This window comes from Eptatretus burgeri, chromosome 2 (assembly GCF_056783735.1).
Source record: "Eptatretus burgeri isolate ZD-2024b chromosome 2, Ebu_testis_v1, whole genome shotgun sequence".
Lineage (NCBI taxonomy): Eukaryota > Metazoa > Chordata > Myxini > Myxiniformes > Myxinidae > Eptatretus > Eptatretus burgeri.
Window position 1 is genome coordinate 10,582,016 of NC_140962.1, and position 13,977 is coordinate 10,595,992.

The 13,977-nt window shown below is 43.9% G+C and overlaps 1 protein-coding gene across 2 annotated transcripts in view; it reads right to left on the bottom strand.

Annotated features, from left to right (window-relative positions):
• Positions 1–7,811, bottom strand: part of LOC147031410 (rho GTPase-activating protein 5-like) — an 87,294-nt gene extending 79,483 nt beyond the window's left edge. For both annotated transcript variants that reach the window (XM_085862648.1, XM_085862656.1), the window contains exon 1: positions 7,550–7,811. The gene's annotated coding sequence lies outside the window, so the exon portion shown is untranslated. The remainder of the gene's footprint in view (positions 1–7,549) is intronic.
• Between the last annotated feature and the right edge of the window lie 6,166 nt (positions 7,812–13,977).

Consider the following 13,977-nt stretch of genomic DNA (forward strand, 5'->3'; position numbering starts at 1 on the left):
ACCAGCAGCCACAGGCTGCATACGAAACATCAACAGCAGCAACAACCCTCCTCCTCTTCTTCCTCCTCCTCACCCCACTTCTTGACTCCTCAATCCCCAACATCTACCCAGATTTTCCTTCATTTCCTCCATTCCCCTTCCAATGGGATAAATTCTCAAATGTTCCCAAGCTCCAAACTCTGGCCAAACAAAAGCGAAATGAACACAAGCAATCCCAAACATTGCCTCAACAAATGCAATTCACCTTACGAGTCTACTTGCACCCATTTATGGTCATGTTAATAATTTCCGGTATCAAGTGCAGGCCAAGAAACATGCTTTATTCATAATGACTTCAACTGTCAGGAAGGTGATGATGTCACTGCATTTTCCAGCATCATGAGAGCAGCACGATTATGATACGTCACCATGGACTTGGCCATGAGCAAAGATAAACAGGCAGGCCAACAGGAAAGGCTTGCTTTGGAAAATGTGTCTTTTTTGAAAAACAAACAAACCCCACAAACAAAAGTTGCAGAGGAATGATAGAGTGAGGCACGTGTCATTGGCAACAAGCTTCAAGCAAGACCTCAGAGTCTCGCCACCCACAGCGTTTACGATGATGTGCCTGAGCATGGGTGCATTTTGAGCACAGGCCCCAGAGTTCAACCAATGGAAAACTTATTCAAGCAACGCAATAAGTTCAGAAAAAGAGCATGTCATTCACCACATTGCTTCGAATGAGAAAGTGCTCTTCCATTTATCTTCTGCTTCCTTTTCATGATGAAGAAAACTTTCAAGCGGTTATGCAATTTACTCAACGTACCTGTTGTGCAAGAATAATATTACATTGTCCTCATCATACAAGAGAATAAAGCGACCATTATGCAAAGAAGAAAAGTGTTTTGAACAACCTCAAATGTTAACAATTATTCGTCGCCTGGTTATTAGAAAGTATTTACACTAAAATAAAGCCAAGTTCACGCAATCAACACTGAAGATAATTTTAAAGCCAAGTATATGACATTATGCAAAGAGCATGACATGCATTTAACACATGATGAAAACAAGACTCCATAAACCCTGAATTCTAACCTACTCGGAAAATAGTCTCTCTCTTATGGAGTAATCCACTCTTCATTATTTCATTTTTCCCATTTAAACCAGACGACCCAGCACCACCTGACCAACGCCGCATTTCTCATGCACACGTAATCGAGACACCTGCAGCTGAATAAAACGTGAGCCCAAAAGCCAGCGTTGCCACTTTGATATCTGCCGAGTCAGCTTGACGAGTCACAAAATATCTACGATGGTCAAGTCATAAGTTACAAAAAGAAAAGTCAAGAAAGAAAGTCCTCCAGTCAAGGCAGCTTATGGGCGTCTTGTCGCCAACACACCATGAGCAATGGCCTGCTGAAAGCTTTACTGTTGGGAACAATACAAGCTCTACATGCCAGGCAAGCAGTTTAACCGCCTCCCTGGTTTAGCTCTCCATTCATCAGACAGACACAAAGCGCACAACTGGCATTGACAAAGAGTCCAACAACGCGAGCGTTTCAGAGGAATTGCAAACTATTAGTAAAAGTGCGCATGAGAAAACAATATAAACAGGTCAGCACAGGAGGAACAACAACTTTTTGAGATATCGTGCTACATTTCGCTTTTGGCCATATCTCTAAATGGTGAAGAACCATTAAAAAAAAATTATAGTGTCCGTATCGTCACCAAAATCTAATCATTCACCCTCATCACACACGTAACCAGTCCACCAAGTTTCCTCCAAATCAGTCCATAACCGTTTGAGATATCCTGCTCACAGTCACACAGACAGACAACCAAACCAGGGGTGAAAACATAAGCTCCGTCCACCTTTGCTGGCGGAGGTAATAACTGCTTCTTGCTTCGTGACTGCGTAAAACACACCGACTCAAGTAATATCAGAATTTTGTTCAGCCAAACCATGAGTTGAGAATCAAATATCGTTTTGGTCTCGAAGGATGAGCACTTGTCATCAATAATCAGCATAATGCATTAAAATAATGCACGCTAGGTGGTCCAACAACTCAAGGTTAATTCAACTTGAAGATTGACATAAATGTGCGCAGACAAAAGAAGAAACTAATCATCAAAACAAATTTCCTCTGCCATCTAGCCAATCATATATGTACGTACTTATGTACACAGACATACACATACACACCTACACACATACATTCCAAACAGCAATTATAATCATTTATTGAACAGTAACGGCTCAGCTGAATCCAGACAGTCATTCACTATGGCAAAACAACCTCACTATTCAACCTTTATTATACTTATAACAATTAGCTTGACCCATAGATATTTACTGTCTTGCTGGAGGGTTTAATGCATCATCATATTTTCACACCCTCATCATACACTGTAACATAACAATATTACATACAGTATTGTACTATCATGCGTTACCAGTAAATCATGCACACATTGCCTTGCAGATTACAAGCATATATTTTGTAGAACGTCCATTTTGCTTACCACTGAATTAACCTGTTAGTCAAAAACTATAATTGGAAGGGATTTTCCAAGTGCTCCATTGCACCCCCAAACAGCCACTGAAAAGGTATGTACAGTATTTGAATGCTTCATGATTGTTTTTGCAGTTGCGGTTGCATTTTTTTTAAATACAATAAGTTGTCTTACACGTGCACGCACACATGCACACACCTCCGTTTCCAGCTGCATCAACAGCGACACGACCTCTCATATGAGGGTGAGCAAAATAACCCAAATTCCAATTCACTGCTTCGTTCTGTGCTACATCTATGCAGGGCAGGACCGCCTCTGCTGCGGAACCATCTGCGGCAGATTTTGCACATCACTGCTCCACACTACTCTGAAAAGTTTTGTCCAATCTGCTGTACACTTCGCTTTTCAATCGCCTTCTCTTCTAAACGCTGTTCCACACTAATCACAGATGACCTGGGCTGATGCTGATTGTATGAATTGTCTGCTTGTGAGTCCCTCCTCTGGGCCTTCTTGATATGGGATACACCACCCCTGTCTAGAGGTGGTGGTCAGTTCAAACCACTTGTCTTCAACAACCTTGATGTCCTGGAGGTACGATCTTATGACATCACTCAATCTCTTCCATGGCCCACTTTTTGATCATGGTTGCAAGAGTCAACCAATGAGGCACTTCTGTGTGATGTGATATTGAGACATCGGCACAAGGTGACCTAACCATTTGAGATGACATGCCATCACTTTCTGAGTGACAGTTGCTGGATTACCCAAGCGTTATCCGATTTCCCGTTATCCTCTGTGCCCACTGTGGCATGTTGTAGATGCCAAGAACGGTTCTTACCCATCTGTGATGGAATGCATCAAGTTTCCTATGTTTCCTGAGTGGAATCCACCACTCCAAGCCATATGGAAACACAGGCAGGACATGCTTGATAGAACTTCCGTTTTGTCTCGACTGTCGGCTCTCAGTCCACGAAGACAGGTCTGAGCAGATAGCGAAAAGCCTTGAAGGCATCTGCCATTCTTTCAATGTTAGAGTGCATTCTGCCAAATGACTCGTGCACCGATCGAGGTAAGGGAACTCACTGACATGCTCAACTTAGTTGGTCTCGTCCATGCATAGGAGCATTCTGTCCTCTGCAGCTTATCTGACAGCTGCCGTGACCTTTGTCTTGTTGATCTCTTGCTACCTGAGTGTATTTGTGCAAGACCCTTTCGCCTCCTGTTCTGGTAGTGGCAAGAAGAGCTGCATCATCAGGAAACTGACATTCAGTCAGCACAGTCTCATTTTCATTTTGGGTGCATCTCCTGTAGAGCTTCCCATCATGCATGTATCCATGGAAGACTTCAGCTACTTTCACTCCCTCCATCCATCCTTTCAGCCCACTATTCTTTGACAAGACATGAGTACCACTTGAAGAGTGCAGGTGCCCTACAACATCCCTGTCTCAGTATGCCATACACGTCCATCTCCTCATCCAAGCAGATCTGTATTTTCATGTACGTATGGAAAGCCTGGATGAGCTCAATCATGGGTTCTGGGACTACCAGCTTCCTAAGTGCAATCCAAAGTGCTCCCCAAGGTACTGAGTCGTATGCATTCCTCAAGTCTATGAACACGAAAAGATTTGGACATTTGCTCCCAAGCTTTCTCGATCAGTTAAAGGACATTGAAGATCATGATAGAGCAGCTCCATTCCCTCCTGAAGCCCCATGGAGATTGTGGCAACATCTCTTCAGCCTTCTCTTGAAGGTGACCCTATATTACCAAAGGCAGTTTAGTCAGGCGGTGCGGGAGAGATCCAAGCAGAGATGACTCGGATCACGAATTACTGACTTGCCTGTGATGGAATGGCTGATGCAAGCAGTAGGCAAACTGAAGAATGGGAAGGCCAGAGGCAGCTCTGGCATACTTCCAGAGATGTCGAAGGCAGGATGCTCTGATTGTGAGTTTTGTGTACTACTGAGACTGCTGCTTGTAGTGTGGAAGGAGGGTAGAATGCCCAACAAGTGGTCGAATGCAGTCCTCATGCCCATCCCAAAGAAGGGTACATTACAAACTGTGACAACTAGTGCGGAATTGTACTGCTCGATGTGAAAAGGAAAGCCAGGCAGCAAGGGCTTGACCACTCAGTACAACTATAATAGTGAAACCTTCTCACTCTGCTGTTCCTACCACACCCTTGCCCACGGCCTGTCGCAGCCAAGTGGGAGCCACCCTGTTCCAATGCTTGTATTTAAATAACAGTTAATAAACACAAATATGAGTAAACTAACCTTCTTGAAACCCTCACAGTCAGTTAGAGCATTGAAAAATCTATTTAAAAAAAAATGTATACTTTAATGACCGTCAGATGTCAGGATCCTAAGATTCATGTACGTTGAATGCTATCAGCTGAAAAAGCAGTCATATTTCCAGTTTCATTTTTAGATTTTCAGATGTTGTTTAATTTCTCTGATATTCGTCATTGGAACTTGGTTTTGAAAAGTTTATTTCAACAGAAAGAGTGAACTTTCCTTTCCAGAACACAAGTTACAGTTTGGAAATCGATCAAAAATTGGCTGAGTGGCATGTGATGGAGTGAAATTTATCCTCGTTTCACTTTGAATGACGATTCAGGGATGAAACAATAAAAGTGCCTGTGCTATTCTGTGAAGTGTGCTGAAAGTGGCTGAGATGAGGCTCATTTTACCAACAATAATCATATCTAATTTTACAAACATTATAGAAATATTTTGATTAAATACCGCTCACTGACCACGCGTTTCAAAATTTCAAATTTGTCCGCCATTACGCGACAATCAATATTATACACAATACAATTTTTCCTGAATCATTGAATTTGAAATCTTTTACCCCAAATGATACATGTCTGTCATGACCAATTTGCAGGAAAAATACAGGTTTGCCTCAATCTCCCTCAACAGTTAAAGGGAGATTTTTTTTTTCTTGTCCGCCATTACGCGACGATTATGGAATTCTGGAATTATTGCTGAAATATTGAGGTGAGTGAATGTTTAAAGTATTTTGACATTAAAATAGATAAAATAGATGAATCAGACTGACTTCACAAGTCTATGAGCAATAATGATCAAATATTTATCTGACAACCATTTGGAGGGAAGAAAATTTAATTTTTTATTCATGTCCATCGAGAAATATTAAAAATTGCCAAAATTTGATACTGTCGTGTCGTGACATCCTGGCCTAACAAGTGGAACGGATTGTCATAGTAAGTGTCCATGATATTTAAATGTTTATCAGTCTGGTTCCTTTCCTGAGTTGTGTTTGTCTGAATTGATAAACTGTTTTTTGCCTTGTGTTCCATTTTTGCTCCAGTTTATGGAATAGTTAATGATTTGATAATTTCATGAAGTTCATTTTTGATAATTTTTGGTCAGTTTTGGAACGAAGTGGCTCCCACTGAGCTGTGACAGGCCCCACCTGTTTCTTGGAGGGTGGCAACTGAAATGGTATTCGTGTCCAATTCTTGAACCACTAGGTCGATTTGATCATCTTCGGTGAGTTAATGGCATTCCAGTCCTTTTCATGTAGTCTCCACTTGCTCTTCATCATTTAGCAAAGACCTAATATTCGATGTGCCAAAGAGCCATGACAGACATCTCGGCTTGAGTTTTGCTCCTCTGTGGAAAGGCTAAGGAGTGCACAAAGTGGTACCATCAGTTGATGCCCTGTGCTTTGGTTCACACCCTCCCTTGGGATTGATGTCACTGCTGCATTATACCAGCATGAATACTGTTACACTGGGTCACCACTATGAGGGGGAGTTGGCCTTTTGAAACACATGACACACACACACACACACACACACACACACACACACACACACACACACACACACACACTCTCTCCACCTCGTGTACACACACACACACACACACACACACACACACACACACACACACACTCTCTCTCTCTCTCTCTCTCTCTCTCTCCCCCTCGTGTACACACACACACTCCCCCTTGTGTACACGAGGGGGAGAGGATATGTGTGTGTGTGTACACAAGGGGAGAGGATATATGTGTGTGTGTGTGTGTGTGTGTACATGAGGGGGAGGATGTGTGTGTGTGTGTGTGTGTGTGTGTGTGTGTGTGTGTGTGTGTGTGTGTGTGTGTGTGTGTGTGTGTGTGTGTGTGTGTGTGTGTGTGTGTGTGTGTACACGAGGGGGAGAGGATATGTGTGTGTGTGTGTGTGTGTGTGTGTGCACACGAGGGGGAGAGGATATGTGTGTGTGTGTGTGTGTGTGTGTGTACACGAGGGGGAGAGGATATGTGTGTGTGTATGTGTGTGTGTATGTGTGTGTGTATATGTGTGTGTGTGTGTGTGTGTGTGTGTACACGAAGGGGAGTGTGTGTGTGTGTGTGTGTACACGAAGGGGAGTGTGTGTGTGTGTGTGTGTGTACACGAAGGGGAGTGTGTGTGTGTGTGTGTGTGTGTGTGTGTGTACACGAGGGGAGAGGATATGTGTGTGTGTGTGTGTGTGTGTGTGTGTGTGTGTGTGTGTGTGTGTGTGTGTGTGTACACGAGGGGGAGAGGATATGTGTGTGTGTGTGTGTGTGTGTGTGTGTACACGAGGGGGAGAGGATATGTGTGTGTGTGTGTGTGTGTGTACACGAAGGGGAGTGTGTGTGTGTGTGTGTGTGTGTACACGAAGGGGAGTGTGTGTGTGTGTGTGTACACGAAGAGGTGTGTGTGTGTGTGTGTGTGTACACGAGGGGGAGAGAATGTGTATGTGTGTGTGTGTGTGTGTGTGTACACGAAGGGGAGTGTGTGTGTGTGTGTGTGTGTGTGTGTGTGTGTGTGTGTGTGTGTGTGTACACGAGGGGGAGAGAATGTGTATGTGTGTGTGTGTGTGTGTGTGTGTGTGTGTGTGTGTGTGTGTGTCCCCTTGTGTACACACCCCATCTACAGTCATCCACACACACACACACACACACCTCTTCGTGTACACACACACACACAACCTCTTCGTTCTCCCTCTCTCTCCCTCACTGTACACACACATCTGTGATCTGTTGGTAAAGTACCACACTCACCTCAGTTTCGATTGATATCCTCCAGCCTTTCAAAGCCGCGACTTCTCACTTATAATCTCCTTTCTCGCTCATCCCCATTGTGCGGCACATTTTCACTCATTCTCTCCTCCTTCTCCAATTTCTCCTCTTCTCTCCGTCCGTCCGTCCGTCTGCCTCTCTCTCTCTCTCTCCCCCTGCGTCTCCACTCTCCTTTCCTCTTCCAGGGAGAAACGCTAACTGATTCCAGACTCCATGACATCATACGCCGCGTCACATACGTCAGACGTGATAACGTGTGTCGTCACGACGCAGCGTCCTTTTTCTCTCACGTCAATGGAATGTGGAAATTGCGAGCTCCGACTCTTATCTCCGTCGGAATATTACAAACAACACCTCTTTTGTCTCTTTTTAACCTTCACTCGCTCATCCGTGCTCGACATTTCTTATTATTACATCGAGTCCATTTTTTTTGAGACACCTACCTACCTACCTGCACCTATTTACCTGTGTGCCTCCAGATACGTGTCATCGATGTGCAGGTTGCACATCTTTGCGACATTCGGCCCTGTTATTCACGATATGATACTCGAGTTTCTTTCTTTCTTTGTGCCTCAGACACCTGCAGTCTGGCGCGTCGTTCCCACGCTCCACGTGGTCGATGGACCATCGCTAATGGCGGGAAGTCGAACGACTCGTCGTCACCTGGTCGGGAAAGTTCAGAGGAATTTCAAAATGATGTTCATCAGGAATATTTGCGTCAGACTTTTGAAGAGTCGCATCATCTCCTTTTGAATTGCGAGTGCGTGGCCGTACGTGAAAAAAAAACTTTTTGTGACGTCATATTGTGACGTCATAACACCGTGTCCTGTCATTGGTTTGGTAAATAAATGACCATAACTTGGGAAACACTTGAGAAACAGCTGAAACGGATGAAGAACGATATCAAACCTTGAAAAGGCACATACTCAGGTCGCCAGCGTCAATTGTGACGTCATATCAAACGAAGAAGAATTGTGACGTCATAGCACCGTGTCCTGTCATTGGTTTGGTAAATAAATGGCCATAACTTGGAAATCACTTGAGAAACAGCTGAAACGGATGAAGAAGAACGATATCAAACCTTGAAAAGGCACAAACTCACGTCCCCAGCGTCAATTGTGACGTCATATCAAAGGAAGAAGAATTGTGACGTCAATTGTGACGTCATAGCACCGTGTCCTGTCATTGGTTTGGTAAATAAATGGCCATAACTTGGGAACCACTTGTCCGATTAATATCACATCTTGAAAAGGCACATCCACAGGTCCCCAGCAATATACCTGGCAAGTTTCAATTAGATCGGACCGGTGGTTGTCGAGAAACAGCAGTCACAGACAGACACACAGAGATTGCTGGAATTATGGATAGATTTCTTTATTTTGCTTCTGAAAACTCAGTGAGAGTGTCCTTGGCCTTGTGGGTATCATTGGTTAGTGATGAAGGTGAGATGGCAGGCTTATCAAACAGGTGTTTTTATTCCACTTTTACACAAGAGTAGTCAGGAGAATTGGCAATAGCTGAGAGTGTCGATCAAGGAGGTGAGGAAGGGCTTTTACAGAACATCCAAGTTGGAGTGGAGGAAGTAGAGGAACAGCAAGGTAATCTTAGAGTAGATAAGGCTCCGGGTCCGGATTATAATATGCACCTGAGAGTGTTTATTATATGGAGGTGACTGAGCAGGTAAACGAGATGTTAACGGATATTTTCAATAGTTCACTGGAGTCACGACAGGTACCGGAGTATTGGAGAGTAGCAAATGTAACAACATTATTTAAGAAAGGATCCAGAGAAGAATTGGGAAACTATAGACCTGTTGGTTTGATTTCAGTTGTGGGGAAGGTGATGGAGACATAAATTAAAGACCGGATGAGGAACCATTTAAACAAATACAAACTAATTAAAGGTAGTCAGCATGGGTTTACCAAAGGCAGTTCCTGTTTAACAAATATTTTTGAGTTCTATGAAGCAGTGTCTGATTGGGTGGATAGAGGGGTATAGGGATGTTGATAAGACTTTTAGGTAGTTTGAGCATTGATTTCATGATTGTGTGCGTGTGTACGGAATGCTGTTGGTAGGGGTCTTGTCAAGGGGTGTTGTGTGGTTGATGTTGTGTGTTTTTCACCAAGCCCATGCCCCCTCCCCTGAGGGGAAGAAGAAAAAAAATTGTTTTTAATTCTGCATTTTCTTCCTTGGATCTTGTGTGGATGGGTTGGTGTGGTGTTCGTGCCAGCAGGATGGGCTGAATGGCCTCCACATGTGTTAGATTTCCTTGTATTGCATTCAAATAAAAGACCGAATACTGGAACAGATTCACCAGGAGGAACCTGGGCATGATTCGGATTTCAGTTGCTGCTCCTCTATCCTCAAACCCATCCAGACGCAGCCAAGTGGCCCAAGTGAGCCTCATTCCAAAAAGAAATTTTTAATCTTTGAAATTTGTTTACTAAATACGAGAATATAAGAACCGTCGCTTCGCTGACAGAAATACCACTCTTTGCTGTGATGGCTAAACAATAGGGCAAGAAGAAAAAGGATTCCTCGAAGTGCAGGGATAACCAGCATCGCACGTCGGTGTTTGCAGTTTCACCACCTGTGCCCACGTACCCATAAAAAAATTTAAAACATTTCATCAAATTCCCATCGCAACCCTTCCTGGGAGTTCCTTGAATCCACCGTCATTGGATTTATTGAAATCCGTTAATCCGTTTTCAAATTACAACACGACAAACAAACAAACAGACAGACACACAAGCCGGTAGGCGACATGGGTGGTCGCTAGACTATTGCATACTTGTCATCCAGTTTTTGCCGGATCGGGCTGAAATTTTTTGACAAAGAGGTTGATTATAGTGCGCATAAAAGCACGGAAGCTGATTTTTGATTTTCGAAAAAAAAACTATTTTTCGGATTTTTTCAAAAATTTCAAAGTCCCGTTGCTAGGCAACGGTGGCGTCCATAGCAACGGTGCTCAAAAACATACAACTAGATCCTGGTATGAACCTACCAGTCAGGTTTCATCAAAATCGGTCGACTCCTCTGGCCTCCAGAGCTGTCCGTTACAAACAAACAGACAGACGAAAAACCTGAGAATAACGGAAGTCGAGCAACCACCCAATAGTCTAGCGACCACCCAACATGGCTCCTTTTATAATGTTGATATCATGAACACCCATGACGTCATCGTTGTTTGAATATCGGTTCTGTACGAAGCATTTCCGGTGGGTGAAAAGCAACCCTGTGACCACCGCAACCCTAACTCAAGGAAGGTCTCAAAAACTTTTAGATAGACCAATCAGATACTTCCAAAGGCATGAAAAATTCAAGAACACTCAAAATATATGTTTCGGAATAAATATCTCTTGTTCGTTAAGACTAAAATGGACTTTATTGGTCACACAAAGCAAATACTGTCCTGTACATAATTATATTCACAGCGTCTGAAATTTGGGGAAGGCCTGGTCTACCCAGAGTTCTGGCCACGGTCACCACTCAGAGAGTTCTGGCCACGGTCATCACTAAGAGAGTTCTGGCCATGGCCATCACTCAGAGTTCTCGCCACGGTCATCACGAAGAGAGTTCTGGCCACGGTCATCACTCAGAGTTCTCGCCATGGTCACCTCTCTGGCAAAGGGTGCTTGCTGTAAGTTAGGGGAGGAATTTGGGATTTGGCCAGGGGTACTGGTACACGATGGCCTACTCTTTGAAAAGGATTTTAACGTCCAAGAGCAAATGGTAGCAGACCAGACACCCGGCTGAACTTCCCTCTGAAGGACACCAAACTCATTGATTCGACTCCCTCACTACAAAATCAGGGTGTTACACCGACCCAAGGGTGTTCCTCCGAGGGTCGCAAAGCCAAGGCATTGCACGAGTATGACCGTTTACAGCCAAATTGGGAATCGAACCCGGACTGTGGCTCAAAGGCACGTACTGGTCACCAGCCGAGGGCACTGTAGTCCCCAGAGGGCACAATAGATCATTCCCAGTGCGTATTGTCACGAATCCAAGAAACAAAAGAAAACTGCAGAAGTTTTTAAACAAATAATGTGTGGACAAAACAAAAGGGAAGTGGACTTTGAAGTTTCCGTACTTCCTTTCTTTAAAGCTCTTGATTGCCATTACCCAGGTGGCCAGGTTGCAGGTGTGGTCTAAATTAGACTGGCGGAGTGGTGAAGAGAGAGGCCTGGCGAAGTCGAGTTGGCAATTCCTCCAGGGAGATGTGTGGAAATGCTTGGTGTCGTAATGCTCTCACCTGCCAGCATCCATGAGCATGGATTTTCCGTCACCACACCAGGGCGCACAGGTGTTCAATCTCCTCCGGATTTAGTCCCTCTCACTCGCACAGGAGGCCATTCGGCCCATCACGCCTGTGCTGCAACAACCCCAGTATCGATTCCAATCGATTACCCTACCTAAAAACCCTGGGCCGGTGTACCCCGAAGTCTCAAAATGATCTAGATACCTATCTAATTCCCATTTAAACTTATCCATACATCTACTGGCACTACCTTTCCAGGGAGACCATTCCATGCATTAACGACCCTCTGACTGAAAGACCCCAGCCTTAATACTGTCCTATAACTCTTATCTTCTTTACCCTTAAGCTCGGGACTTAAGTTATTAAAGGTGGCTAGCTTAAGATCTTAGTGTCTTGAACTCAAGCCCCGGTCAATCGTTGAATTAACACCAGGTGGGTTGACTCAGCCTGTGATTCAGACCTTCTGAAGTCAGCAAAATGAGTATCAGCTTACTGGTAACAGGGGCACTGCATCAGTGGCACAGCTTCACTCCCAGCAATAATGTAGCCAAGCAGCAACAGGCTACAACTCCTTTCACTGATGAGGCATACTTTTTGTGTCGATTAATTATGTACGTCTGTTCATTGATTACACGCAATTGGAATGTACCTTTTGACCCTTTAGACTACTGAGACCTATCCAACCTTTGAAGACCCTTTAAGACCCCCAAGACCTCTAAAGACCCCAATGACCCAAAAGACCCTGAAGACCCAAAAGACCAGAAGGACCCAATCATCTCTGAGGACCTAAAAGATCCCGAGGACCCAAAAGACCCCTAAAACCCTATAACACTCCACTATAAATGGATGAGGTGTGTGTGTGTGTGTGTGTGTGTGTGTGTGTGTGTGTGTGTGTGTGTGTGTGTGTGTGTGTGTGTGTGTGTGTGTGTGTGTCATGTTTTTTGTTGAGTTCTGCTGGAGCATTCTGATGCGGAATGTGATACACCAAAATGATCATCATGACCTCCCGAGTTGATTAGGCTAATTAGCAACAAAAAAATCCCTTAGAATTCCCATATTTCAAACGCACGGCATGTTAAGGTATATAAAGCAGCTTAATACGTCCTTCTACCACCTCATGGCATTCTAATTACAAAATAAATAACAAAAACAGCTATAACATTGTAAGAAAGCATACATTAATTAATACTAATAATATTTATAACGACAATATGAATAAATAAATAAATAAATAACCCTTAAGATCGGTCGTACAATTAACACCAGGTGGGTTGACTCAGCCCGTCATCCTTCTGGGGTCGGAAAAATGAGTACCAGCTTACTGTTAGCAGGGGCACTGCATCAGCGGCACAGCCATGCTCCCAGCAATGATTCAGCCAAGCAACCACAAGCTCCAAACAAATAAATAAATAACCCTTAAGCCATGGCCCCTGGTCCTTTCACACCGTCCATTCTGCTGAAAAACTCCACCGCACCTATCTTGTCCACACCCTTCAAGATCTTAAACACCCCCGAGTGGTATCCTTCTTTACCTGCTCAATTCACCTTTATCACAAACTCCCCAATGTACCTGGCAGCACTTGGTGCAGACTTGCATTCCCTGTCACCCTTAACGGAAGGGTTCACCTCCTCCATGTTCACGAATCTGCACCCCCACCAACTTTTGTGAGCACATAGAAGATGATCTTCCGATAACGATGCGGGTGGGATCGGGTGTGTCGTGTGACCCTCTCACCCTTCCCCCTCCAGCTGTGTGTAAGGACCGAACCCAGCCAGATTGGATCTTAATGGTTAACCGTTCACAGCACCTAAAATTGAGGCTCTCTGTGCTGGTCTTGATTGGATGTTAATAGGTTTTAATTACTTCCACTGTTTGTGGTGCTCATCATGGAACTTCTCTTCACCATCTTGAATAACAAATTGATTTGCATCAGGATAGATCATCACAATTATTTTCCAGCTCCAATGTCCGATTTATAAGTCACAAATGCACAACAGCAGGAAGACTGAAAATTGCTACTTAATTGCTTTCTGAGAAATGCACAGCCCTGCATGTATAATTAAAAAAATTATCATAAAATCATATCACACACCATCATTTTTTTTTTTAAATCGTGAACATACATACATATTGGGGCTTTATAGGATAGCT